This window comes from Mytilus edulis, chromosome 3 (genome assembly GCF_963676685.1).
Source record: "Mytilus edulis chromosome 3, xbMytEdul2.2, whole genome shotgun sequence".
NCBI classification, from domain to species: Eukaryota; Metazoa; Mollusca; class Bivalvia; order Mytilida; family Mytilidae; genus Mytilus; species Mytilus edulis.
The window spans coordinates 47,460,406-47,486,753 of record NC_092346.1 but is presented as its reverse complement, the minus strand read 5'-3'; the positions used below and the strand labels follow the sequence as shown (position 1 = coordinate 47,486,753).

Below are 26,348 nucleotides of genomic sequence, written 5' to 3'. Positions count from 1 at the left end.
TATAGTCAGCTATAAAAGGCTTTGAAATGAAAAATATAAAACGATTCAAAGGAGAAAATTAACGGACTAATCAATGTACAAAATAGTGAACGAAAATCAATTATGTAACACAGAAACAAAAGACAACCACGTACAGAAGTTGGCAAAGTCAAAATAGTTTGAAGGCTCCGCTTCTAACCTTGGACAGTGGTGTAACAGTACAACATCAGAACAAACTATAAAAATCAGTTAAAAAATGATGAACTCATCCGATGGATACAAATACAAATAAAAAACACTGAGTGGACGTGGACAGGTACTTGTACATCCAAAAAAATTCCAAAAAGACATTAAGTACATATTTGATAGTACTCGTAGTTAGTGACAGCTAATAATCACTGATACAAAAATCATGCATCAAATACATTATCAATCAGTGTACATCCAACATCCATTTCGCTCTAACTTAGCCTATAAAAATGATATAAATAATTGTATTAGAACGGATTTGGATCTGAATCTAGCCAAAAGAAATAAAAAAAAAAAAAAAAATCAAAACAAATCTGTCGACAGCTTTTTCACAAATACTTTTACAGATACCTCTGCTGGAGGATATTAGTCAAAGAAGGTATAATCAGCTCAGTAGTCAGTACTTTGTTATGACATGATAAATAAAGTTCAAAATTATAAGCAACTAAGGTCTCAACCCATTGAGGCAAAATTGACTTCCGATGAATTTGGCCACCTTTTAGGTCCTTTTTGGTAATATAGATTCTAAACTGTTAAGGTTATTTTGCCTTCATGGCTTTCAAAGATTCGGCTTTGAGATGTCTTAAAAAAAGGTAAATCAAGAAAATTCCTTCGTAAGCATGCAATTTATAACACGTTGATTATATTTTAACTTGCAAGGTGTACTGCAATGTTGTCAGTTGATTGCAAAAGTCGCGCAAATTTTCTAAACGAAATTTTCGCCTGATTATGTGCTGGTGATGAACAAATATGTACGTGTACCTTTCCTAGCACTGGACTCTTTTTATTCATGAATTAAAAGCCCCTTTTTAAATATTAGTGTATAAAAACGTGGACCATTTTGTGTAAATAAGATAAAAGTTCAACGCTTTTACAGCCTACACAATTACAAGAAAATGTATAATCTTCTTAACATTACACTTTTATGACACAACCATTCAATTGAGCGTTAAATCAAGACTGCCATTTGTTTTCGTAACTACATTTTCACGTTAAAACGTAGTTCATTAAGTCGGAAATCATATACGACTTTTGGAATACCTCAGCAGAAAAAAAACCCGGAATAGTATAAAACTTCTGTGTAATGTTATCATCTGAGTATGACATGGTAAATGTTCAAGATCATTGATGAATAAAATGTGTAACCTGGAGTGAATAGAACTAGTCAGGGACCTGTTATTCATAGACTGTCATTGGTACATGTCTAACATATTTGTTTTTTTCGTAATTTTTTGTTCAATTGGCCTTTAGTTTATTGCGTTTGAATTGTTTCACACTTATTTTTAAAGTTGGCATTTTTAATGGACTAAAGGGTACGTTATTTCCCAATATTTAAGACGGTGACTTAAAATTACACTATGTTTTTAATTGGAATCTGTTTGGACATTTGGCCAATTGACAATCATACCAAATCTCCCTTTTTTATATGGAATGCATAGTATAGCTGCCTTATTTTAAGTCTATTTTGAACATTTCTAGTTCTATATTAAGAAAAAATGTATATGACTGACAGGATCACGATAAAACAAATAATAAATTGTGATCCGTCAATTTGATGATGTTCATTCAATTATTAATCGACAAAATAAGCATTGAATGTTAGAAAAAGAAGTACAAAAAGAAAACGTTTTAACTATAAATATGTGTAACCGGGTCATTTCAGGTTCTCCGAAACATTGTTCGGTATTGTTAAATGTATATTATTCATGAACAATTGCTATTTTTTGTTCACTTTGGCTAACACATATTTGTGAAAAAAATCTTCAGTTTTAAAATTTTAATTAAACTCAAATGAATAGTCAGCAATTTCAAAAGTACAGACAAATCAGCCGCTTTATGTGGTTTTTAAAGATGACTTTAGTTTGATTAATACATATCGTTCATAATTATATACATTTAATCTGCATAAATTAACACCACAAATACAGCGCATGGTTCTTCTTAGTAGTGAATATATTGTTAACTTAAACAGATATATTTATATTTAGTGTTACATCATTTTTAGTACAATGTTTACAAGGTGATATACAGTAAACAAGAGCACATTTTGAAACTTGTTTTGAAACAGTTCCAATAAACACAGCAATGAAAAATCAGTCAAATTGCAAGTGATCGGTTTCATTCAGGACATGTATTTACTTTAGGGCAATCATCACAATAATCTTTTTCTAAACTAAAGCAAAGAACACCTGCGCATGCTTGCACAACCGGAACGTTCCATACACAAGTTACAAATCTATGACAGGTTATTGGGTGATGATATTTGTTGGTTACGGTTCCGTTAAAATTCTGGTTACAAAATTCACCTGAAATTATAGTTTAACAGTTATAAGATGATAGGAGTTTTACATTGATTGAAAAGAAGACAACATTCTACAATTTGAAAGTCTTTTTAGTGCAAGATTCGGTAAATATGTACATTTGTTTACAATTCGAAAACTCAAAAGAATAATCAAATGCCATAACTACATGAATAATAAAAGAAAATGTCAAATGAAAAAATAGCTAAAAATATTTATTAACATGATTAAGAAAACAAAGGATTTAAATTCGTGTTCAAACTATTGTTAAACGTAACATAATGAAGACACCTGAACCCTATGTTTTTTCTTCTATTGAATTCATATGTGCTTATTCAATTAAAACTGTTTAGTAAATTAACTGTTTTGTGTCTTTTATTCCAATGTTTGAACATTTTTCTTCTTGTATAAGTAATTTTGATGGTATCACGAGAGATTAAAATGTTCTTGTTAAATGAGTTACTTTCGCTTAATTAAGAATTTTATCATTACATGTATTAACATTTTTATTATAATTTTTATTATCATAAAAAACCGTTACACAGACAATTTTGTGTTAATTCGTGTACTTTGACAGAATATAATTATATAGTTTCTGTTCAATTCAATTTGGATGGGATTTTATGGAAATATGTTTTTCAGTAATCGAGGCAAAATAATTATTTTCATTTTATTTGATCAATAAAAAATTATCTTCCAAGCACCAAGCCTCCCGAAAAAAATCAACGTTAGTATTGCTATTAATCATTCAAAAGTTATGGAAAAGCCTTACCGTCTCTGCTTGTTTATTCTATTTTGATGCAATATACAACTTATTATATATGAACGCCTACTTTCTGGAAACAAGTTGAAGAGTTTCACTGTTAGAATATATAGGCAAAACATCCATATGAAGGCCATTGATTACTCGACATCTAATGGTTGCATTGTACATAGCTTCAGTGAATCCAATCCAAAACTTGAGGATTCTTTTAATTTCACACAGTTGACTGTTGTATCTGTTATAGTTGTATAACTAGGACGTATTGTGTCATAGGTATCGTTTCCGAACAACTGTATTTCAATCCTCATGTCTCCTGTTAGATTGCCAATATAACCAGAACAAGAATGGAGGTTTGAAGTTCGTGGAGCAGTAAGACCAACAACTTGATCAGAATGTACTGTCATATTTACTTTGTTTTGCTGTAAGGTAAAAGAAGAAAAATAACAAAAATTATACCGAGCTCTGACAGCAAGTTTTTAACTAATTTTATGGACTTTGAGAAACTATGACATTTACAGTTTTCACCAAATCTTTTCGCCATGGCTAAAAAACATTCAAATATTCTATTTCCAGTTGGATATGAAAAATGTTATACATTGACTTTTTACGTGAACAAAAACAAATTATGAAAGGAGAAAATATTGATTTAAACATGTAAATAGCTTTGGTATATATCAAACTGTTTTTTTATTTCTTCAATCTTTGGATGTTACTACAATTTAAAAATTATAAAAATAAATAAATAAAAAAATGGATGTTTGTTAAGAAATTAAAAAACGGAAAGATGTCATCTTTGGAAACAATAATAAACATAAACTTTAAATATAAATTTGATGTTTTGCAACGGATCAATAGGCTTTATTTGCTTTAATGTTTAAGTTGTATACGAGCTACTAAGTATTCACAATCGAAACCATTGAGAAAAATGTGCACTTTTGACAAATTATCATCTCTCTTACACATCTTGTTCTACCTTCTTTTAATTTTTATGTTACCTGTTGAACGACTGTCGTATTTGTACAGGAGCTACCTGGAAAAGGAAAAAAAATATCAAATACTATACATGTATATCTTTCTCATGATTTATACAATATATATTGTTATTATATTTTCGATATAGATCATTCACATTTGCAAATCTTTTTGAATAGCCATATTCATTCGGTACATTTCGACAATTACCAATCCACTATTGCGTGATGTCTAATCACTTGATAAATAACATAGTAACATATTTCATACGAGTAACAAACGTTGAGTATGATCTGCTTCCCGACTGGAGCACATGCTATCACTACTGGGTTGTGGTATGGTTCGCATTGCTCACTATTTAACTTTCCAAATTGTGAATTTTGTTTTTGATTGTCTTTTTGTTGTTGTTATTTTGCGATGACATTGCCAGTTTGATTTTGTATTATGAATTATAATATCAATTTGGTATATGTTGCCTCCTTTTTTTTTTTTTTTTTTTTTTTTTTTTCTTTTTTTTTTTTAAATATAACCAATAAGAATTCTTAAATGAATATGTATATGATACTTTTAAGGAACATAACTACATGTAGCTTTCAGTAAATGTGTGTCAATGAAAAATTTTAAATTTGATTTTGCACCCAATATAGTTTGGTACTTGATTTTTCAACAGTTTTTGATGCTTCATGATTATCAAGGTAATCTGTTTTGTTTGCATCTGTACAGTCATAACTTAAATCCGTTTTTGTGTATTGTACTTTTGATGTGTATTTTCTATTTCTGTTTCGCCTGATGGTTCGGTATTTTATACATCCCAATTTTAATCGCTTCCAATTCAACGATTTGACAAGTTTTCATTTTGAAAATATGTAATTTTGAAAATATGTAATTATGAAAACAATTTGCAACATAATTTACATGATTAAATTTAATTAAATTAAATTAGCAATCAACAAAACGGCATCTAATACAATGCGTCGATTCGCCTATCATCAAAATTGTCAAGTACACTTTTATTCAACGTAAGCTTTCTTACCTACTGTTCGATATGTAACATCATTGCAAGGACTGCATGTTTCTACTGTATAAATTCCAAAACAAAAGTTGTACTGACAGGCCCGACCATATGGCACTTTGTTCTGGCACTCAATATAATAATGACAATTTGTGGGATGTACACGGTTGCTTAGGAAGACGGTGTTATCCTTACATGCATAACCTGAAAAAGATATTCATTATCAAGATTATAATATTATCCGATCGACAGATAACTTTTAACTTTGTTGAATTTCCGTCAAAAACTTTGGTTTTAGTGAACATCGTTCGTGCGCTTAGGGGTGTCACTTCCGTTCGTATACTGAGCAACCTATTAAAAAATATGAAACTATATTGCACAAATCAGTCGACTCTTACCTAACTATAAACACAACGTAATATAGCTTTGATTTTGTAATTAGAGAAAAACAATTCGAATTGTGTCAGGACTACCATTATGAATGCATTATATAATATTGAATTAACTACGTATTATCATAAGATATATTTTAATGTCATGCCGCTTCAAAAAATGTTTTACCAAGAAAGATTGAACAGTTAGTTGTTTTCCATTCGTTTGTTGTGTATTATTCTTTGATTTTGCCGTTTAATGAAGGACTTTCTGTTTTGAATTTTCCTCAGTATTTTTGCGGTCTTACTTTTTAGCAACGCAGTACTTATGATTTTGCCATGCTCACATTTAATGCAGCTTATCCGCATACTAGTCAAGATAAAACGACGTTCTTTCCATCAATTTTACATATGAGACGTTCTTTCGTGTTGCCTCTTTTTATATCCCTTAATGACTTTAGAAACGATTGTTTAATTGGTGAGTAACGTTAATTTCAGCATTATTGACTACTTTATGGCGGTCATTGGTCTGATTTAATCGTCCATAGTTCTTTTCATTTGCTAAATAAAATGAATAACGTTACCCTGATGAAAGTCTAATCGTTTTCCTAACCTTAAACAATGTAATAAGGATAGAACAAATGAACTACCGATAACAGATCAATATTTTTTGTAAAAGGGACTTTATGAAAAATAAATAATAAAACGACAAAAACATACAGTACCAATTTTAAAGTGTTGACGAAATCTAGTTCAAAGCCTTTTGAATATATCTAACAAATTTCTCATGCTTTCAAGTGCCCAAGGAAAAAAATATCAAGTCACACTCGCCCAAGCGATAAAGTAAGAACCCCCCCCCCCAGCTGTTTGAGAAAATCATGCCATTCTATATAAAGATAGTAAGTAAAAAAATATAACTTTCGACAAAGTGCAATCCATTAAGTTTTGAATATCTCATAACATGTACCAATTCATGTTTAGTTAAAAAAAAGTCAATGTTAGAACCGACAAAAACAATAGTCAAATGACTAACTACTACCGAATCTGATTCCCTAAAAGAATTAGTGTTTTTTCACGAAACGTCTTTTTTTAACAAAAAGATTAAATAACTGCTATTTGTAAGGTTGTAAAGGATAATATTTCATAAAGTTTAACTACAATAGAAATAAAAGTCCTAGATCGTATGAAAAATGAAAACAATTAAAAGCGAATTTTAAAAGCACTAAAAAGACGATTCAATAAATGTAAATTCTTGCGATACTATCTCATTTTCACTTTTTTTGTGATTCATAAATTTATTGATTTTATTTCATTTTTTTTCTCACCTAAAATGATTCATGTTAGATGATTTTAATTATACTTAGTTCAAATTTGCAAACACAAGCGATATATACCTGGAATAAGAAATACCGTTTTGTTATTTGAATAAAAGGCTGGAGAATCTGGGAAGTGTTTATTAATTACTGATCATCTGATGATAGCCTTCTCCATATCAGATATAAATATTATTCTAAAAGTTATTTTTCTAAGAATTTCGCATGATGTATTGTTGTCCTCTGTGTTATCGATTAAAAAGTCTAATTTTCTGAACTCCAGCTCTCCTGACTTCAAAATTTTAATGTTGAGGTCTCCTGCCGGATAACCAACGTATGCTTCGCAATTATGCGACAACAAATTTCTGCTAACTTCCGGGTCAGCTATTTGATCAGGATTGAGATGAAAAATCGTTTTACCAGTTGGCGAACCTTAATGGATACGAAAGAAAGTTTATTAATGATAGTAAAAAACATGAAAAAATTAAATATCAACAAAAAGTATATACACATCAATTTGTATTTCTTATCTAAATTGAATATATATCAAAGATGAAATGAAACTGACTGATAAATATTTCAACTATTCTTACATTATCTAAACAGAATAAAAAAAAATACTTGAGATACAGTAGACGTAGTCATATTTTTAAATCTAATACTGTGAAATACAAAGTTTTACGAACATGAACAGTAATATCCAGTTGTTCGCAATTTCTTTTAAATAAGATGTTCAACTTACGTTGATGAAAGTAAAAATTACATTACGATGCTACTTAACTTATATTGAAATCTGATTGATTCAACCCTCTCTACAAATGACTACACCCTCCATCGTACTTGAACATACTATAGGATTAATATGTAAACACAGATTTGATGGCTACAAACGAACATTATGATTAATGGTCATCTACCATAAACGGCCAACTGACACATAATAATGTCACTAAATATTTAAAAAAAGATAACCCTAACTGTATCATTGAATCAAGTGAATCTGTAAGAGCGTGTAATAACATTCGATAACCTATAATTCTTACATGGAAAAATGTATAATGAAGAAACAATTACGATGACAATATACCCCATAATTTGCAATTGGCTATTTGTAAGGTCAATGGCAATTTACAAATGTCATTATCAACGTGTTTTTCTCAACCAAACGGTGATACCGGTATAAGACACCTACAGTTTTCGCTGTTATGATTCTCAACTTCATTCCATTTTGAATAATTGATAAAAAAAAAATGGTGTTATCACTACATTTTACCTATTTTTATTTTGTCGAAGCCATTTTTACTGGTTAAAAAACGTGTTATTTCCGGCCTGAACCAACTGTCAAACAACTGTAAATCTTAGAATGGTAGTTCGACCTTCTAACCTCTGTATTGTAATGCTAGTGGTACAGTTGTAGAACTATTTTAACTATTCAAACACGGAGGTCGCTGATTACATTCAAAAGCGCATGTCTACTATTTTGATTTTAATTAAATGGGGTTTTCTCTTTCGAGAACTTTTTTTAGAGTAGGTGTCAAAAGTTATAAATATTTCCTCAGATACATTTACGTCTTTTAACTTTCATCGCAAGATAAAGAAAAATTATATGAAAAATCACTAAAAGCTGGATTAATATTTCAAAGATATTTTTCCTTTTACATCTTTATTTACGAACATACAGTATAGACCTTTTTAAAATGTATTACGTTGGAATAACAGTATGTTTAGAATAAATTCTGTATGTAGCACGGTAGTATTTGCATTCCAGAATTTAGGTTACTCTTTTGTGTACACTACTTAGGTCAATGTATCTTAACAGTGTGATTGGACAAAACATACGGTATCAACTGAACATACTTTCCCAAACTGAGGGATGAATCAGGTGTAAAAAAATATAAAATAATTTTACATACAGATTCAAATTAAATTCTGAATAGTAAAATGAAAGTACTTCAGTTAACTGTGAATGTAGAATTTTGGGCAGTGTTAGAAAGTGGTAAAAATTCTAAAAAGGCTATCATCATCCCTTATAGGCCAGGAAATACTACTGTGCCACCTGTAGCATGCCAGAAAGAAACTGAATTAGAATTTATTTTGTGTATAGCAATATATATTTATTTTATATATTTATGTATTTAATTAGTTTTATTAAAGTCATAGATAGATAGATAGATAGATAGATAGATAGATAGATAATTTTATTAACCAATCATGGTGCCCAAAATTTGAGCTATACAATCAAATGAATTACAAAATAAAGCACAGAAAAAGATTAGAATGATTAAAGTACATTTAAACAAAAAATCACATGAATACACATTTACACTAATTAACCTGATATAAACCAAGTTATTGACAAAACATAGTTGTTATGGGTGCCACTGTGACCTAGCTGGAGAAATTACATAATTCTTTATAGTTCTAGGTCTATGGGTGACAACTCCTGATCAATTTTATTTCCAATATATATATCTATATATATTTTTCTTCTATTTTTTTTTCAAACAACAATATTTTCTATAATTTTCTTTCGTTCTTCAAAAAGGGAGTGCAATAAATTACTAGATAAGTTTGAAGTAACAAACACATCTTCAGATGAAAGAATCCAAACAAATTTCGTTTCATCAGATAATCTTGAAAAATTTTTGAATTTAGAATTTAAATTAGACAGATGTTGAGATCGAGTATCTTTTAGAACAGGACATTTTAAAAGAAAATGTAGTTCGTCTTCAACTGCGTTCTTACATAGCAGCATGATCATGACAGCTAGTTCTAAATCTTGTGATTATTTGTCTGTCTTTTTTTGAATTCACGTCTTTTTTGTGTTAACTTTCATTTTATAATCAACTGTAAATTTATTTAATTTGTTAACACAATTTTGAACCATTTTTAAATATGGTTCAAACATAAAAATATTTTAAAATTTTCTGTAAGTTCTTAATTTATTGCCAGATTGTAATTTAGTACACTTCCCAGAATTGCTTTCTAAACTAGCTAACCAGCTTTCTTTAAATTTAATAGTTAAAGATGTTTTTACTTTTTTTAGAATATGGTTTTGTTTAAAGTTTGACTGGTTAACAAATAGATATTATAAGTCTAGAAATTTAAATATATGTTTAATGCTTCCAATCCAAGATTCCTGGTTATGTTTGTCCATAGAATGAGATAGATTTATGACTTCCCTTAGAATAATATTTGAAGGTTCAATATCTTTCATAAGATGGATCCAATATTTTACCATATTCATTATTACATAATACAGTGTAGGGAGTAAACCTAGTTCTCCTCTACATGCCATATTTGATGTTTTTATATCAACTCCAAGTGAAAATTTACAAAGCTTAGTATGAATTTTCTCCAGTACAAGATAATCAGTTTCTTTTGATATAAAGTTATCCAAATGTATTTGTTTCTTATGTGGTATATAACCCCAAATTTCATATCCATACAACAAGATTGGTCGGATTGTATGGTTATAGATGTGTAATAAAGTACTAGGTTTTTGGCTTTCCACTGAAAAGGTCTTCCTTAATTTGAAATATGCTTTCATTCCTTTGTTATAAAGTTCTTTCTCTGCTATTTGGAAACTCCCAGATGATGAAAAATTTATACCTAAGTATGTGTAGTTCTGTACACATTCTAAAGTCTGGTTTCCTAATGATATTTTAATATTTTTAAGTCTTCCTGATTTGTTAAATACAAGAACCTTGGTCTTTTTTTTGTTAACTTTCATTTTATAATCAACTGTAAATTTATTTAATTTATTAACACAATTTTGAAGTCCTTGCTCTGATGATGATAAAAGAACTACATCATCAGCATACATTAAAATATTTAAGGGATGTGTATTTAATGGGATTGGGTCACATGTTTGAAACGAGTGACCGGTGAAAAATAATAAAAATCCAATTCTTGAACCAATGTATACATATATCATAAACTTAGTCTTCTGTGCACTATTTTATCATTTTCTCGCTTAAATTTCGTTAAATCGTCAAAAAATATTTCAATAGGTCAATGTTGTTGTGAAAATATGGTAGTTAATTAATGGTCGTGTTTTGAATCCGAAATTTAACGATTATCACCCGTTTGTAAACAATCATCAAAGAAGCATGGAAATTCGTATAAGGACGTGTATAATAGGTAAAAATAAGATATAGTTTATCTTAATGACGGAGCGATGTTTACGTTTGTTTTTTTCCATTCGCAAATTTTTTTGATTTGAAGTTTTATATGACTTTATAAAAAAAAGAAAGATAAATAAATAGAAAAATCGAATTCCCGATGTATATTGAGTGTATTTTTAAGTGTAAATTAAAAGTCCCTACGCTTATCATTGCCGGATAAGTAAGTTTGGTGGATTCCCGTTTTATTTTTATAGTGGTTTAATCGATAAAAAGTATTGCTAATAATATTGAATGGTGGTATTCATTAGTCATTAAATTTCTAAAAAGCTGTATATTAAAGATTATGTCTAAAGCTTAACTTTTTACCGAATCATGAGTTACGCAAAATATTCCTTAAGTCTCATATCAATTGTGATTACAACAAAAATAACTTAGAGTTAAAAAGGTCTACATTAGATACGTATTAATTTTACTAATTCCAATTAAAAAACGTTTTCCTCAAAGAATTCATCTGTGATCTTTATGCGATTGAAAAATGTCAAGTGCAATATGAGAATCAGTTGTTCGTGATCCCATACTGAAATAATTTTATTGCTATGGTCCTGACCGGAATAAGATTTACACATTGAATCATTTTAGCAGTAAGAGATAATTTAAAGAAATATCTTGGTATATGATCATATGAACTTTTAATATTTCTGCACAAGTTTACGTGTAATTGCGTTGTGGTCACTCATTTTAATCATCAGCCTTTGGTGTGTTAACTTGTGATTTTTATCAAACAATTTGTTTAAAATTTCCACCAACATACCTCCCTTAATGTTAGTTTTGGAAGTAGATATGTATATATGTTTATTTCTGACATATTCCCCCTCCTTTGCTATTCTGTGTCGTTTATTAAATTGGTATGATATTAGTTGATGTAATTTCGTTTTAATTATGTATAAATTATTTCATGGTAAATATGAACTTTTATGACAAATGTTTTATTTGCAAAATGTATTTTTTGCATTTTATGATTTTGAATAAATGACCCTTTTTCGTCAGTTTAGTTTTTATATTATATAGAAAATCAAGCTCAGACTCTGGATTGTGTATACCTAGTTTGTTTATGGTATCTAGCTGGCTGTCTTATTTTTTATTTCATTTTTTTGGCTTTTTCCTTAACTCGAAATTTCTGTGATTTTTATTTATTCTATTCAATTACATGGATCATCCGATATTGATAATATATAAGTTGGATATATTATAATCTAAATCGTGTAATTTATTTTTTATTTTTTCACATTTAATACGTAAACTTGAAAAAACAATATTTCTATATTGCATATGAAATAACTTCTGTATCATTACAAGAAGTTCAAACGCGTGATTTCCGAATATGGATATTGACTTGAGTCGGGCAAATGTTTTTGTCGCGTTAAACTAATACGTTTAACATACCTAAACAAAGGACAATGAGATGGACAAGACAATCATATAAAAACATAATCAATAGTTAATCATATGAATCAAAAGATTAGCAACAATTAAATACTCCCTGGCCATGCTCGTCCGAATTTAAAACATTTTTTTAACTAAATCCTTGGTTTAATAAATAAAACAAAGCTCTAGATATAGGACTGAAATAAAACTATGTATTATAATCATATACATTTTTATGACACAATAAACTGCAAACTGTCGTAGTTACTGTGAGCACTTTCGATGAAATGACACCCACAAATGTCTTTATATAATATAACGGAACCCCACCTTTTAAACCGCCAAAGTATTTCAGGTGCATATATTAATACCCATAAAATTGAGAATGGAAATGGGGAATGTGTCAAAGAGACAACAACCCGATCAAATAAAAAACAACAGCAGAGAGTCACCAACAGGTCTTCAATGTAGCGATAAATGCCTGCACCCGGAGTCGTCCTTCAGCTGGCCCCTAAACAAATATATACTAGTCCAGTGATAATGAACGCCATACTAATTTTCAAATTGTACACAAGAAACTAAAATTAAAATAATAAAAGGCTAACAAAGGCCAGAGGCTCCTGACTTGGGACAGGCGCAAAAATGCGGCGGGGTTAAACATGTTTGTGAGATCTCAACCCTCCCCCTATACCTCTAACCAATGTAGAAAAGTAAACGCATAACAATACGCACATTAAAATTCAGTTCAAGAGAAGTCCGAGTCTGATGTCAGAAGATGTAACCTAAGAAAATAAACAAAATGACAATAATACATAAATAACAACAGACTACTAGCAGTTAACTGACATGCCATATTTATTTATAACCAAAACAAGAACTCGTTATACAACTACTCTCACTATTTTTTTAATCTAGTTTGTGTATCTAACGAGCATAAAATCGATTTTCATAGTAACGGACATGTTTCTATTTTTGATTAATAAAGGCAATTTTGCATATAGATGAGATAAAATACAGCAGTTTTTCGTCGGAAGTATTTTAGTTTAAATCTATACAAGAACCCAAACATGATAAAATCTGTCAATATGAGGAAACAACTCAATCATATTGGATTAATTAAAAATCTTCTGTTCCTGGGTTTTAGTTGTGGTAAAAGTTTTACTCTGTTTGTTTGTTATCGTAAAGATATATTGAAAAAAATGATCTAATTGTATTCACTAAGTATTTAAAAGGTTTAATCCACCATTGTCTACTTTAAAAAAATGTTTGTATTAAGTCAGGAATGTGACAGGTATTGTCCATTCGTTTAAAGTGTTCGAGCTTTTGATTTTACCATTTAATTAGGGATATTCCGTACTGAGTTTTCGTCGGAGTTCAGTATTTTTGTAATTTTTATTTTTTTTAAGGCAATGTCTACTGGATGACAGACAGCGGACGTGATATGTCGAGTATAGCTATAGATTAAATGGTCAAGTTAGAGCAAGTCAGCTAAATATAATTGACAAAATGATTTTTGTACATCACTTACATTTGTTTTTGGATGCAAATTGTTGATGTCTTGAGTAATATCAGGTTGTGTTGAAGATATTTCATTTACTAGTAAATTTGGCATTCCTTCACGTGTTTCACTAACGATGGATCCCTGTATTGTGTCGTAATCATCCTCATAAGGGGTTCCTTGTTCACTTCCACAACCAGACTGTAAATATTCATTTGAATCATCCGCTCTTTCACCAAAATGTGAGATCATATACATGTATCCAATACTTGATGTGTCATCAGAAGCACATATAGTTTGCTTTGTGCAGCTCATCTTTTTTTAATTTTGTAATTGAATGACTTTTCAACTGTAACAAACAAATGGTAGTGAATCACGGTGACAGTAGTTTTCCGTTTCGAAACTCATAACAATATACATATGAAAGTGTGAAGTTTAGCATTTAAAATAGTAAATGCAATAAAGGACCCGCCTTGTGATCTGATGACTATATACACCAGGTTTGAAATTTGACTCAGTAGACATTGAGAAAATTTCCATTATATAAAAAGTCATATTTCATTTTTCCCACATTATGAATCATAAAAAGGCGAATTCCATTTAAACTTTCCTGGTCGCTTCCCGGCAATACCATGCACGCTGAGGTCAGTATTTCACTATTACAACGATAAACTAGTACTAAAAATAAATTCAGAATGTTTTGTTATTGATCAAAACAAATGAGAGGATACGTTAAACATACATAAAACATTGCATTTAATATTATTTTCATGGATTATGTGTACGCTTTATCCCTAAATATCGTAGTAATCAATCTTGCACTGTTGGTTATTGTTCTAAACTACAAAAACTAAGTTTGCATTACAAACAGTAAGTTAAATTTAATTGTCAACAATTATGAATAAATATTGCAATACCGGCTAAAACTGCAAATTCCTCATATGAAGTTTGTTTCAACGGTTCTAACTACACTGTGTATATAGAAATGAAGATGTGGTATGATTGTCATTGAGACAACTCTCCACAAGAGACCAAATGACACAGAAATTAACAACTATAGGTCAGCGTATGCCTATTAGCCTAGTGACATTTGATAGTTACATAAATTATGGGTGTTTGCTATCGTACGCTTTGCAACGTATTGAAGAGACATTGGTCGTGGGTAGTAGTATCCCACGTTATAAATTACATCTACAAGTTTGACTTATTTTCTACATACATTTTAATTTATTTATATTTTAAAAGACTAAGTAAAGCACTTTTATTCCAAAATTATATCAGTCCAATGACTTTTCTGATGTTTTATAACCTTTATAATTGTAACATAGAAATCGAAATGGTTTAAGTAGAGGGACAACTTCCTGTTACTCTTTCAGAAAATTTGACTGCCACCACTTTTGCCCAATATCAAATCATTTACATTTGTTTGCTAATTTATTTTTACATTTCCAATGACCACTGCCATAGCTGAAAGCAGTTTCAGTGTCATGTGCCGGGTTATAAAATATGTGCGTTCTACCGATGACAACATAAATACTTTTGGGTTTTTGTATCCTCAATACTTTTGACTTGACATTGAAAGGTAATTGACTGTTTTGCAACCAAAACAAATTAGAGGCTTGTTTTTTTTAATTTAAAGTCACTGGTAAGAGAGGTTGACTCTTTTATTAATTTATAACCACGCACAAGGTTTTGAGTGACTAACGGGTTATATTTATAACGTGACATGTTTCTCGAACTATTATCCTATTGGCTTTTTATTTTATACAGAACAAGATAGCTTTTTATTTTATTCACAAACAAACATGACAAATTGTTGTATCATGAATATTGCGGTACGTCGAAGTTTTCTGAATACAGCCGCAGGAAAATGCGAGCCATCACCAGTCGTTCGTTTGTTTCAATTTGTTCTGGTCTTAGTCAATCTGATTTTTTTACCTCTCTGGCATCTCCTTGTTGTTACAGTTTCTTGCTTGGAGAAAGTTTACCTTTTTCACAAGTTCTTTACTTGTATCAAACAAAAATGCTTTTGACTCGACCTTAATATTCAATATTTTCAGTTTATATTGTAGTGTGTGAAACCCTTAAATCCATGGTGTCTTTAAAACGTGATACATATTGATCTTAATAAAGATATTGATTGATGATATGGTTGATGTTTAGCGCCATTTTCAGCATTATTGTTATTGATAATCAGATATTTTTTTATAATGTATTGATTCGTTTTATAAATATGAAATCCCATAAAGCATAGATACATTGTATGTGTATACATTACACTTGTTCATCATATTTGTCTCATGATAGTAACCTACGCAATACCGTATGTATTTTCCATCCTTGGTGTATTTTCTTTTCCTTTATTCTTAAACTTTCTTTGTCCTTTGCGTTTTGATAGCTTGAATTACCAGCTGTATACATCATACATCATGATAATTATGTAAATGTAAATGTAAACTCGATGCACACAATGGTTTTCCATCATTTAGGTCTTTCCCCTAGGCGAGGAAAGACCCTATTATTCTCCCATGTGATATTTATATATTGATAATATTTAGCAATAATTTATCGTTGAATTTGTGTCTTGTTTGGTATATAAGAGAGAGAGGCAAATTGTACCAAAGGGACTTTTAAAGTAATTAGTCCAAAACCAACTGACAACTGGCGAAAAAAAAGAAGACTTAAAGACAACCAACATTGCACAAAACATAATAACTGAGCAGCAGGAACACCACCAAAAACTTGGGATGGTCTGAAACTATATTTCTTAACTAGATTTTAATCTAACATTTATTATTAAATTGTCCTGTACCAAGTTAGAAATATGGCAGTTGTTATCAAAAAGTACGTTTTAATGTATGTGTGCGTTTGTTTTTGTCGCAGTTCAGTGTTTCTGTTGATCTGTTGTCCTTCTTTTACAGTTGATGTGTTCGTCTCGGTTTTCGTTTTTTGACACGGATTACTAGAAATTTTTCTTTTAATAGATTGATGACTATTGCACAACGGTATAATACTGTTTTATTGATATTTATTTCGTTTATTTCATGTTAAAAACAAGATGTGTGGTGTCCTTGTTAGTGGTGTAAAAGTAACATCATAAGAACAAGGTATAAAGATCAAAAGACTTAACTCATAAGTTGAATACAAATAGAAATACAGCTATCAAAAACACAGAGTGGACGTGGTCGGATATATGGATATCCCAACAACAAACAAAAAACCCCAAATAGTACAGATTTGAGATTACTCGCATTTACTTACAGCTAGTTTAAAGCCACTAACAAAACTAATAAAAAAAGTTCTGGCATCTAAGACTATAATTGTTTGTACTAATATTATTGAAAAATTAAGCAATGAATCTTTATAAAATATACCGCAAAAAACGCCGTTTTTTCATAAAATCCTTAAAGTTTGTTAACAATAAATTATTTCTAAAGATTTATTATACATGTTTATGTAAAGAAGATTTTAATAATGTTTTCTTTTTTTACCAAAAAAATGCTTGTATTTATCTGTTGAAAAAAGTGTCTATCCACAATATGTAATGATCAGTGTTGTTAAAAGGTATATATAGTAAAGTTATAAACAGTTTTGAATGTAGTATTACACGGCTGGTAATCTACAGTAGCAGAACAATCGGTTCTGCAATGAAAACCGAGAGAGGATTTCTCGATTATGCTTGAGTGTAGTCATTGTTACCGCTTCGCAAGGTATGTACATTTCTAAAATCGGTATTTTCTAATTCAATCGCAAACATATTGCATATTGAGGAATGCTATGTTTTGGTAAATGTTTTTTTCAGTTTGAGATGTTTCTGTTCCGTTTTTCTCTATACGAGACTAAATGTCGTTTCTGAAGGCTCACACGCTGTAAGAAGTTGATAGACGGTTACCATCCTGACCTTTACAGCAAGTTACATGTAAATGTAACTTCTTAACTTTCTCAGACAGTCGACGAACGTTTCAATTCATTGACTATGATAGTGTTTCCACGTTTGTTTTATTTGATAAACAAAAACGGCAACAGTTATATACCGTTGTTTTTCTGTTGCCATTTGGCAAAAGAAAGATGCAACAGTATTATACAGCTGTTTAAGTTGTAAATCTATTAAAAGTGGAAACAAATCCGGATTACATACATACACCAAGGGAAACCTATCAACTATAAGAGTAAACAATGGAACATCAGAAACACTGAGCTGCAACAAAATCAAAACACCAACAAACATCGAAACGGACTATATGATAACAACTGCCGTATATCTGACTTGTTACAAGACATTTTAAGGACAGATGGTGGGTTGAATCTGGTTTTATTGCTAGCCAAACCTATATGGAAATTTTCAAAACACCGCTTAGATAAAGTTATTATATAATAAGCACAAATAAATGCAAGAACACCCAGACCACAGTAGACCATAAATGAATAATAAAAGAGTATACTTCAACCTGTTAATTGCAGAAACAAAAGTGAACTTCCAATGATTTTTGTCAGTACACACGGACACAACAGACGAAGTAAAACCGTTAATATTGGTTCTTCAAAGATCTGTTAGTTTATAATTTTTAAATTTTTAGATTCAAGCCTCGCTGATCATATTGATGAGTCTTTTGTAGACGAAACATACGTTTGGCGTAAACAATTTTTATCCTGGTATGTATGATGAATTGTTTTTATATTTACCGTACGAAATATGTCTAAGCGATTTTGTGAGACATAAGAGTGCATGCTTTACAATATATTTCATTTTGCTTGCGCTTTGTCGAATGGTCGGTATTACCTGGATTTTAAGGACAAGATGAATCTTAAACGGTAACTATAAGATGTGATTAAAGTCCCGAGTGTTGACAATGTGTTGCTTGCCTTTTTTGATTCCTTTCCAAATTTATTTCTCCATGTTTTATGCCTCAAATTGCAGGTAAAAAAATGTCAAAAGATTTGAGTCCAGAATTTTAAAGTAAAGTTACTGTAGTGATTTGGTCTAGCTGAAAAAGGTTAAGAAATAGCACTTCGGAAGCTGTCAATAGATTTGAAAACGCCTTAACCATAAAATTGTCCATATTTTGAATAAGAGCCGATGAAGTTTTCTATAATTTTGATATAACTTATCCCAAAAGTAGTACAGGACACTGTAAAATATTGATTGAGAAAGTGCAGGTGGGATTTTTTTAAATATTCATTTACTGTTGAAAAGAAATGCACTACGAAATAGTTGTGGTCTCGGACCAACTAGAACAAAGGATTTTTTTCATCGTAAGCACGGTGAATGGTTATATAGTACGTTGATGAAGTTCTTTTGATTTAAAATTTTCTACCCAAGAATGGGATAAATCAAAAAGGCATAAAACAGTTTTGTCGATTATGAACCAGTGCTTGTAACTTTGTAACATTCATGCATGTGAGTTTTTACAAAATTGAAAACTACTTTCAAAAATACCTATTTAAAACTAAAGATACAAGTTTAGTTTATAATTTTAATAAAGTAAACATACTTGTTTTTGTTAGATATATTTCTATCTTTACCCATATGATGATTTAAGCCTTTTTTCAACTACTTTTGATGGTTATTATGATGTACTATACACAACTGTCTCAAGTTAGGGGCATGGTTGGGCGCCGGCTAACATAAATAACTCTGCTATATCCTATGCGTGTCTGTCTAAAATCAAAAACCTATGATTGAGTGGTTGTTGTTTGTTGCAGTTGATCATATGTTTTGTTTGTTTATTGTTTTGTACAGATCTTGTATTGTTATGTAGCACCACTGTCCCAGGGTTAGGGTAGAGTTAGGCGCCTACTAAAATGTTTAACTCTGCTGCGTTTTGTATGCGCCTGTTCCAAGTCAGCAGCCTGTAATTCAGTGGTTGTCGTTTGTTGCGGTGTTACTTATTTGTTTTTCATTCTTTATTTTGTACATAAATCAAATCATTAGTTTTCTAGCACCCGCAATGACCTGATTTATTATAAGAACACATGTCTCACACATTGAAACCTTTGTTGAAAATTTAAATTAAATGTTAGAAAATCATTTGGTGTATAATGATTTCTTGGCAATTATAGTATAGCTAATCGCCGTATTTGAATATCAAAAACAAGACAACGCGTGACCGAACGACGCATGGATTAAACGAGTGCGCAGCACGAGTTTAATCCACAGCGGCGTTCGGTCACAAGTTGTCTTATTTTTGATATTCAAATACGGCGATTAGTTATTCTTTTTATTACATTGGCATATGGCTTTTTTTTTATGAAATTAATGTAGAAAATTTAGGGAACTATATCTTTTTCCTACGCATTGACAATTTGTTTTGATCCGACGTTATCGACGTCTTGACAACGCCTATTGTTGTGTGACGTCAGAGAGTGAAATGACCACGTTTATTTCACATGTGAAATTATCGGTTTTTATCTAACTGGGAAATCAATGTAATTCATTGCAACCAATGTAACGTTCTTGACATTTTTTTTTTCTTAAAATGTCCTGTACGAAGTCAGAAAAATGGCCATTTTTATATTATAGTTCGTTTCTGTGTGTGTTAGTTTTTAGTGTTGTATTTCTGTTGTGTCGTAGTTCTCCTCTTATATTTGATGGGTTTCCCTCAGTTTTAGTTTGTAACACGGATTTGTTTTTAACTCAATCGATTTATGAATTTCAAACAGCGGTATACTACTGTTGCATTTTTATATATCACAAAAACTTGTGTAAAATATGTGAACAGAACGGAACAGTCTCCAGTTCTTTTTCTTTAAAAATTTATTATAAATGAATTTGACTTACTCAGAATGGCAATTTCCATCATTTGCTTATCTTGTTTTACAGTTTTATTTTTTTCTTTCTTTAGATACTATTGGATCATGGTAAAAACAACTAAGTGTGATCGGTTCAGTTTTATTGTCAAAAGTTATATATGTGTGTCAAACAAATGATAAGAAAGCAAAAATGAATACATGCACTGTATAAATCATCCGGATTTTGTCTGGTTGAAAGTTTACATCTATTAAATAAAAGTCCCCCCCCCCCCCCCACAAACTGTCTGTGTTTCCGCATGCCGCCGTTTAAGTGTTTACTGCTTCCTTGTCCCATATTTAAAGGTGTTTTCATAATATGTATAGACCGTAAAATGATCCTAGTAATTTATGAAACATATAACTTTATTGCAAAAACATGAAACCCAGGCGGGTTAAAATGCAAACATAGTACAGTTTACACAAGTGACAAGAACACAATACATGATAAATGTTTTAAATACGTGAAGTTGATATATAGGAGATAGCAATCTTATGTTCTCAACATTCATTCTATTTAAACACCATTAGTTATACTAAAAAAATAAAAATCTTATGATTTTGTAACGGATTAAAAAATTCAAAATGACTGGGCATAATTCTGTTATTTATTTAGAAAATATGAATACAAATAAGTCAGGAAACCCCCCGATTTTCTAAGTTACGACAATTAATTAATTTCAAACGCCTTTTAGTCTAAGTGCAGAGACACTGGAGTTCAGAATTAAATCTAAAGGACTACATATTTTAACGTTGTCATCAGTTGAAGGTAGATGTGTACTCAGGCGACTATTCGATTAAGGGGAAGCATCTACGTGTAGCTCTACATGTATCATTTCAAATGATAATATGTTTTTTGATTGCAAAACTATTGAAAGAATCCCATTTATATATATATATTTCATTCATATAGAACGTTACATTTTACAATACTTTCTTTGACTGTATTTAGAAATCGAAAATTTACGCATAGATGTTTGCTGTGTTGAAAAACTTACTAGCATCCGCATAACCAGTCATTAGGTGTTTTATTATATTGAACAACACAGTCATTAAATGTTTTGATATACCAAATTAACTAATTTTCTAAAAGTGTACATATATCATCTGAAAAAAAATGTCACATAACTTGAAATGCACAAGATGAACTATACGTTTTTTTTTTTTATAGTTCTTCTTGTATTTGTAAATATTTCATTAAACTACATAAGTGTCCTTACAAACAACGGTATATTGCTGGGTCTTCCAAGTGCTCCACGAAACCCCTTTCTAAATTATTAACATCCATTTTATCAGCAATCAAAGACGGGCTTCAAAGTTATTGTGAAACTGCCTATTCTAGAGGTGGCGTGAATCAGATGTGGATACTTAAAAATTCCAAAGATCTTTTAGAGTACATACAATCTAACTCTCTTTCATCTTGTAACAGTATTAAAACATTTGACTTTTCTACTCTTTACACAAGTATTCCACATTCCAAACTAAAAGACAAATTAAAAGAGTTGGTATTACTTTGCTTCATAAAAAAGAATGGCCAACGTAGATACAAGTATCTTGTCTTAGGGAGGGATAAATCATACTTTGTAAAGAACCATTCTGATTCAAACAAAAAATTCTCTGAAACCGATATTATCAAGATGCTTGATTTCTTGATTGACAACATATTTGTTACGTTCGGAGGACGTGTTTTTCAACAGACTGTCGGCATCCCAATGGGAACAAACTGTGCCCCTCTACTTGCTGACTTGTTTCTTTATTATTATGAGGCTGACTTCATGCAGGAACTTCTTAGGAAGAAAGATAAGAAGTTAGCAATATCCTTTAACTCTACTTTCCGCTATATAGATGACGTTCTTTCACTAAACAATTCAAAATTTGGTGACTATGTGGATCGCATCTATCCCATCGAATTGGAGATAAAGGATACTACAGATACAGTTAAGTCGGCTTCATATCTTGACTTACATCTAGAAATTGACAATGAGGGTCGGTTGAAGACAAAACTTTACGACAAAAGAGATGATTTCAGCTTTCCAATTGTGAACTTTCCATTTCTAAGTAGCAACATTCCAGCAGCACCTGCATACGGGGTATATATCTCCCAATTGATACGATATTCCCGTGCTTGCATTTCCTATCATGATTTTCTTGATAGAGGGTTACTGCTCACAAGGAAGCTATTAAACCAAGAGTTCCAAATGGTGAAGTTGAAATCATCCCTTCGTAAATTTTACGGACGCCATCACGAGTTGGTTGACCGTTATGGAATAACCGTTTCACAAATGATATCGGATATGTTCCTTACGTCGTAACTACAATCCCCTTCCCTTTCATGAATTTGACCTACCGAATTAGACTATTTACCGGATTTGTAATCACATAAGCAACACGACGGGTGCCGCATGTGGAGCAGGATCTGCTTACCCTTCCGGAGCACCTGAGATCACCCCTAGTTTTTGGTGGGGTTCGTGTTGTTTATTCTTTAGTTTTCTATGTTGTGTCATGTGTACTATTGTTTTTCTGTTTGTCTTTTTCATTTTTAGCCATGGCGTTGTCAGTTTGTTTTAGATTTACGAGTTTGACTGTCCCTTTGGTGTCTTTCGTCCCTCTTTTGCAATCAAGACTAGAAATACTTGTGTTAAATTTTCCATGCAAATGATAAATTTAAGCTAAAGTACACCAAACGCAAATTCACTTTTCGAATACGACGACCGAACCCATATTATGAATAAGGTACTATATTTTAGATCTTTAAAAAATGCGCGCGAAGATTTTCTCTCTTTTATAATTGCTTCTTGCAAGTGAAATTACAATCGACACAAATAGATTACACCGTTTACAATATTATAGTTTGACGTTGCCAAGCAAAATAGTCAATGACATCATTATTGTCCAAGTAAAAATAAGCATGAAAAAGTACGGGAAAGATGATTATGAAACTATTAACCGGGGTAATAGTCTTTGAAACTATTGACTGGCAAATAGTCTGTGGAATGAAATAGCACAACTATTTCATTATTTTTTATATAGAAAAAACATACTGAGGTAAATAATACTTATTGACCATTGAAACAAATCCGTTTAAAAAAAAAATGTTTTGCTTTTATGACGTCATTTGGCGAAATTATATTTTTTGACAAAATTTACAATGTTTTTAAAAACAGAAGTTCCAACTAATAATGCCAACCTCTCATTGAAAGGTTAAGGTAATGCTTGCCATCAATTCTTTTTTAAAAAGCATACAGCTACTTTGTTGAACAAAGTTCGGCCCCATAAGAAATCATTCAAATGTATACATTATCTATTGATTTACCATAGACAGTATGTGTAAAGTTAAATTAAAAAAAACCGATAACAATCTTAAAACTAATCCGAGAGGTTCAAAATTTACAGTTTGTTGTTTTCATATCGAAAGCATTGATTTGAAACGAAAATATTTTTTATTTTTTTGGCATTTTTTGAAATTTCATATATTTTTTGTTTTATATTTAATACTTTTTGATAAATTCTATTCGAAAGTCGTGTATCGTTTCTTTTGTTGACTAGTATATTTGAGATTGTGACACGCTGATGACTGCTGTATCCCTTATTTTGATAATTTTTCCTATTATGACTGTTTTATTCACGCATCGTTGTAAATGTAATGAAATGTAATGCGATTGTCATAAAAGTGAGAGGTTTAACGCTATAAAACAAGATTCAATCCACCATTTGCTACATTTGAAAATGACTGTACTTAGTCAGGAATATGACAGTTGTTATTCATTCGTTATTGATATGTTTTATCATTTGATTTTGCCATTTGATTAAGGACTTTCAGTTTTGAATTTTTTCTCGGAGTTCTGTATTTTTGAGATTTTTTTTATCCAACAAATGTCATGTGATATACTGTCAAATATGCATAAAAGTGTGAGTGTGGTACAAAATTTACAGCGGTAAGACATAGAAATCTATGCAAAGTCGATCTATGGAAACAGATATATAGTAATCCCCATATATAATGTGTACTGCTGCCATTTGGTTCAAACTAGCTTCAAGTTTCAATTCTGTTTGACTTATTTTAAATTTGTGAGAACTGTCATGCATTTATGAATGTTTAGTGTGACTATAAATTTTAAATTCTGTTTCTCGTTCTATGAAAATAAATGTCCGTTCTCAATTTAAACTTTATACCTTACAACAAGATTATTTTCTTTTTCCTGTGTACAATATCCTGTTTGGCAGCAATGCTTATTATTCAAGGTATTGGTTTACTTTATATTATTGTTAAACATTTTAAAGCTGTATACTACTGTTGCCTTTATTAATTCAACCCTTGATTTATTGATTTGTATTTACATTGTGTCATAGATCAAATTTATTTGTTTGTGACAACGCCACCTAAATTGAATTGGATTACGCAATATCATTTGCAAGGCATGTTTACGGCAGAAACACAAACTTCTTATCAAAGACATGACACACAGATTCATGTCATAAATGATTCCCATAAACTAGTTGACTGCAGTAAAAAAGCATGTAAAGCCCTATAGCTTGAACTGCATAACTTGACTGTGAAGCATTTGATTCAATTGTAAGAAAAATCATTAGCACCGTAACAGTATAGTATTAAAATGGCATATAAAAACATCAACATACGCATTTTTGAAGGATTGTTTTTGGTGTGTTACATATGAATATCGGACGCCTATTGTATTATTGGTATAAAAGTGACTTTTTGTTCTACGTATACTTAAGTGCGGGATGGTTCACTGAACCAAAATGAATAAACGTTTTGAGAATTTTCAACATGCCAAAACTAGAAACTGACATGCGTAAACTTTCGAAAAAGATTCTGGTAAATTTTTGAAAATCTTGAAAAGATTTGATAGAGTGGGGTCAGATAAAGATATCCAAATTACTATTGATCAATTATATGTCGAGTATTTTAAGTCATTAATAAGAGCGATGTTACAGATGATGATATTGATTATGAGGATTTAGCTAATAGTATAAAAAGTCAGGGTGTTATTGAAATTATAGATCAGGAAATCACAGAGGATGAAATGCTGTCAGCTGTTAAAAAAAATATGTTATGGTAAAGTCCCAGGGGACGATGAGATTATCAATGAATATATAAAAAGCACGGTGAATCAATTTTTGCCTATTTACATTAAGTTATTCAATTTAGGTTTTGATTCTTGAATCGTCCCAAATTCATGGCTTATTATGTTATTGGTATCATTAAGCCGTTTTTTAAAAACAAGGGGGATCCAAATAATTTGGATAATTACCGAGCTTTTTGTCTTACATCGAATTTAGGAAAATTGTTCACCTCTATACTTAATTTAAGACTTAGTATTCTGTCAGACGATATCGGGATTATAACTGATGCCTAGTGTGGTTTTCGTAAGGGGTATTCTGTCTAAGATAGTATGTTTATCATGCATGCTTTAATTTCACTATATTTGAGTTCAGAAAAGAAATTATTTTGCGCTTCTGTAGATTTTAGAAAAGCTTTCGACACAATGTGGAGGGTGGAACTATGGCAAAAAGTATTAAATATAACATTAG

The 26,348-nt window shown here is 30.7% G+C and overlaps 1 protein-coding gene and 1 long non-coding RNA gene across 2 annotated transcripts in view; both read right to left on the bottom strand.

Moving 5' to 3' along the window:
- Window positions 1-26,348, bottom strand: part of LOC139516659 (uncharacterized) — a 117,558-nt gene that overhangs the window by 16,121 nt on the left and 75,089 nt on the right. The gene's annotated exons all lie outside the window — the stretch shown is intronic.
- LOC139514872 (uncharacterized) lies at window positions 1,878-5,715 on the bottom strand. Its single transcript, XR_011662735.1, has 4 exons — window positions 5,297-5,715; window positions 4,287-4,321; window positions 3,301-3,710; window positions 1,878-2,534 (listed from the first exon to the last, which is right to left on the bottom strand). It is a non-coding gene; the product is annotated as an uncharacterized lncRNA (long non-coding RNA).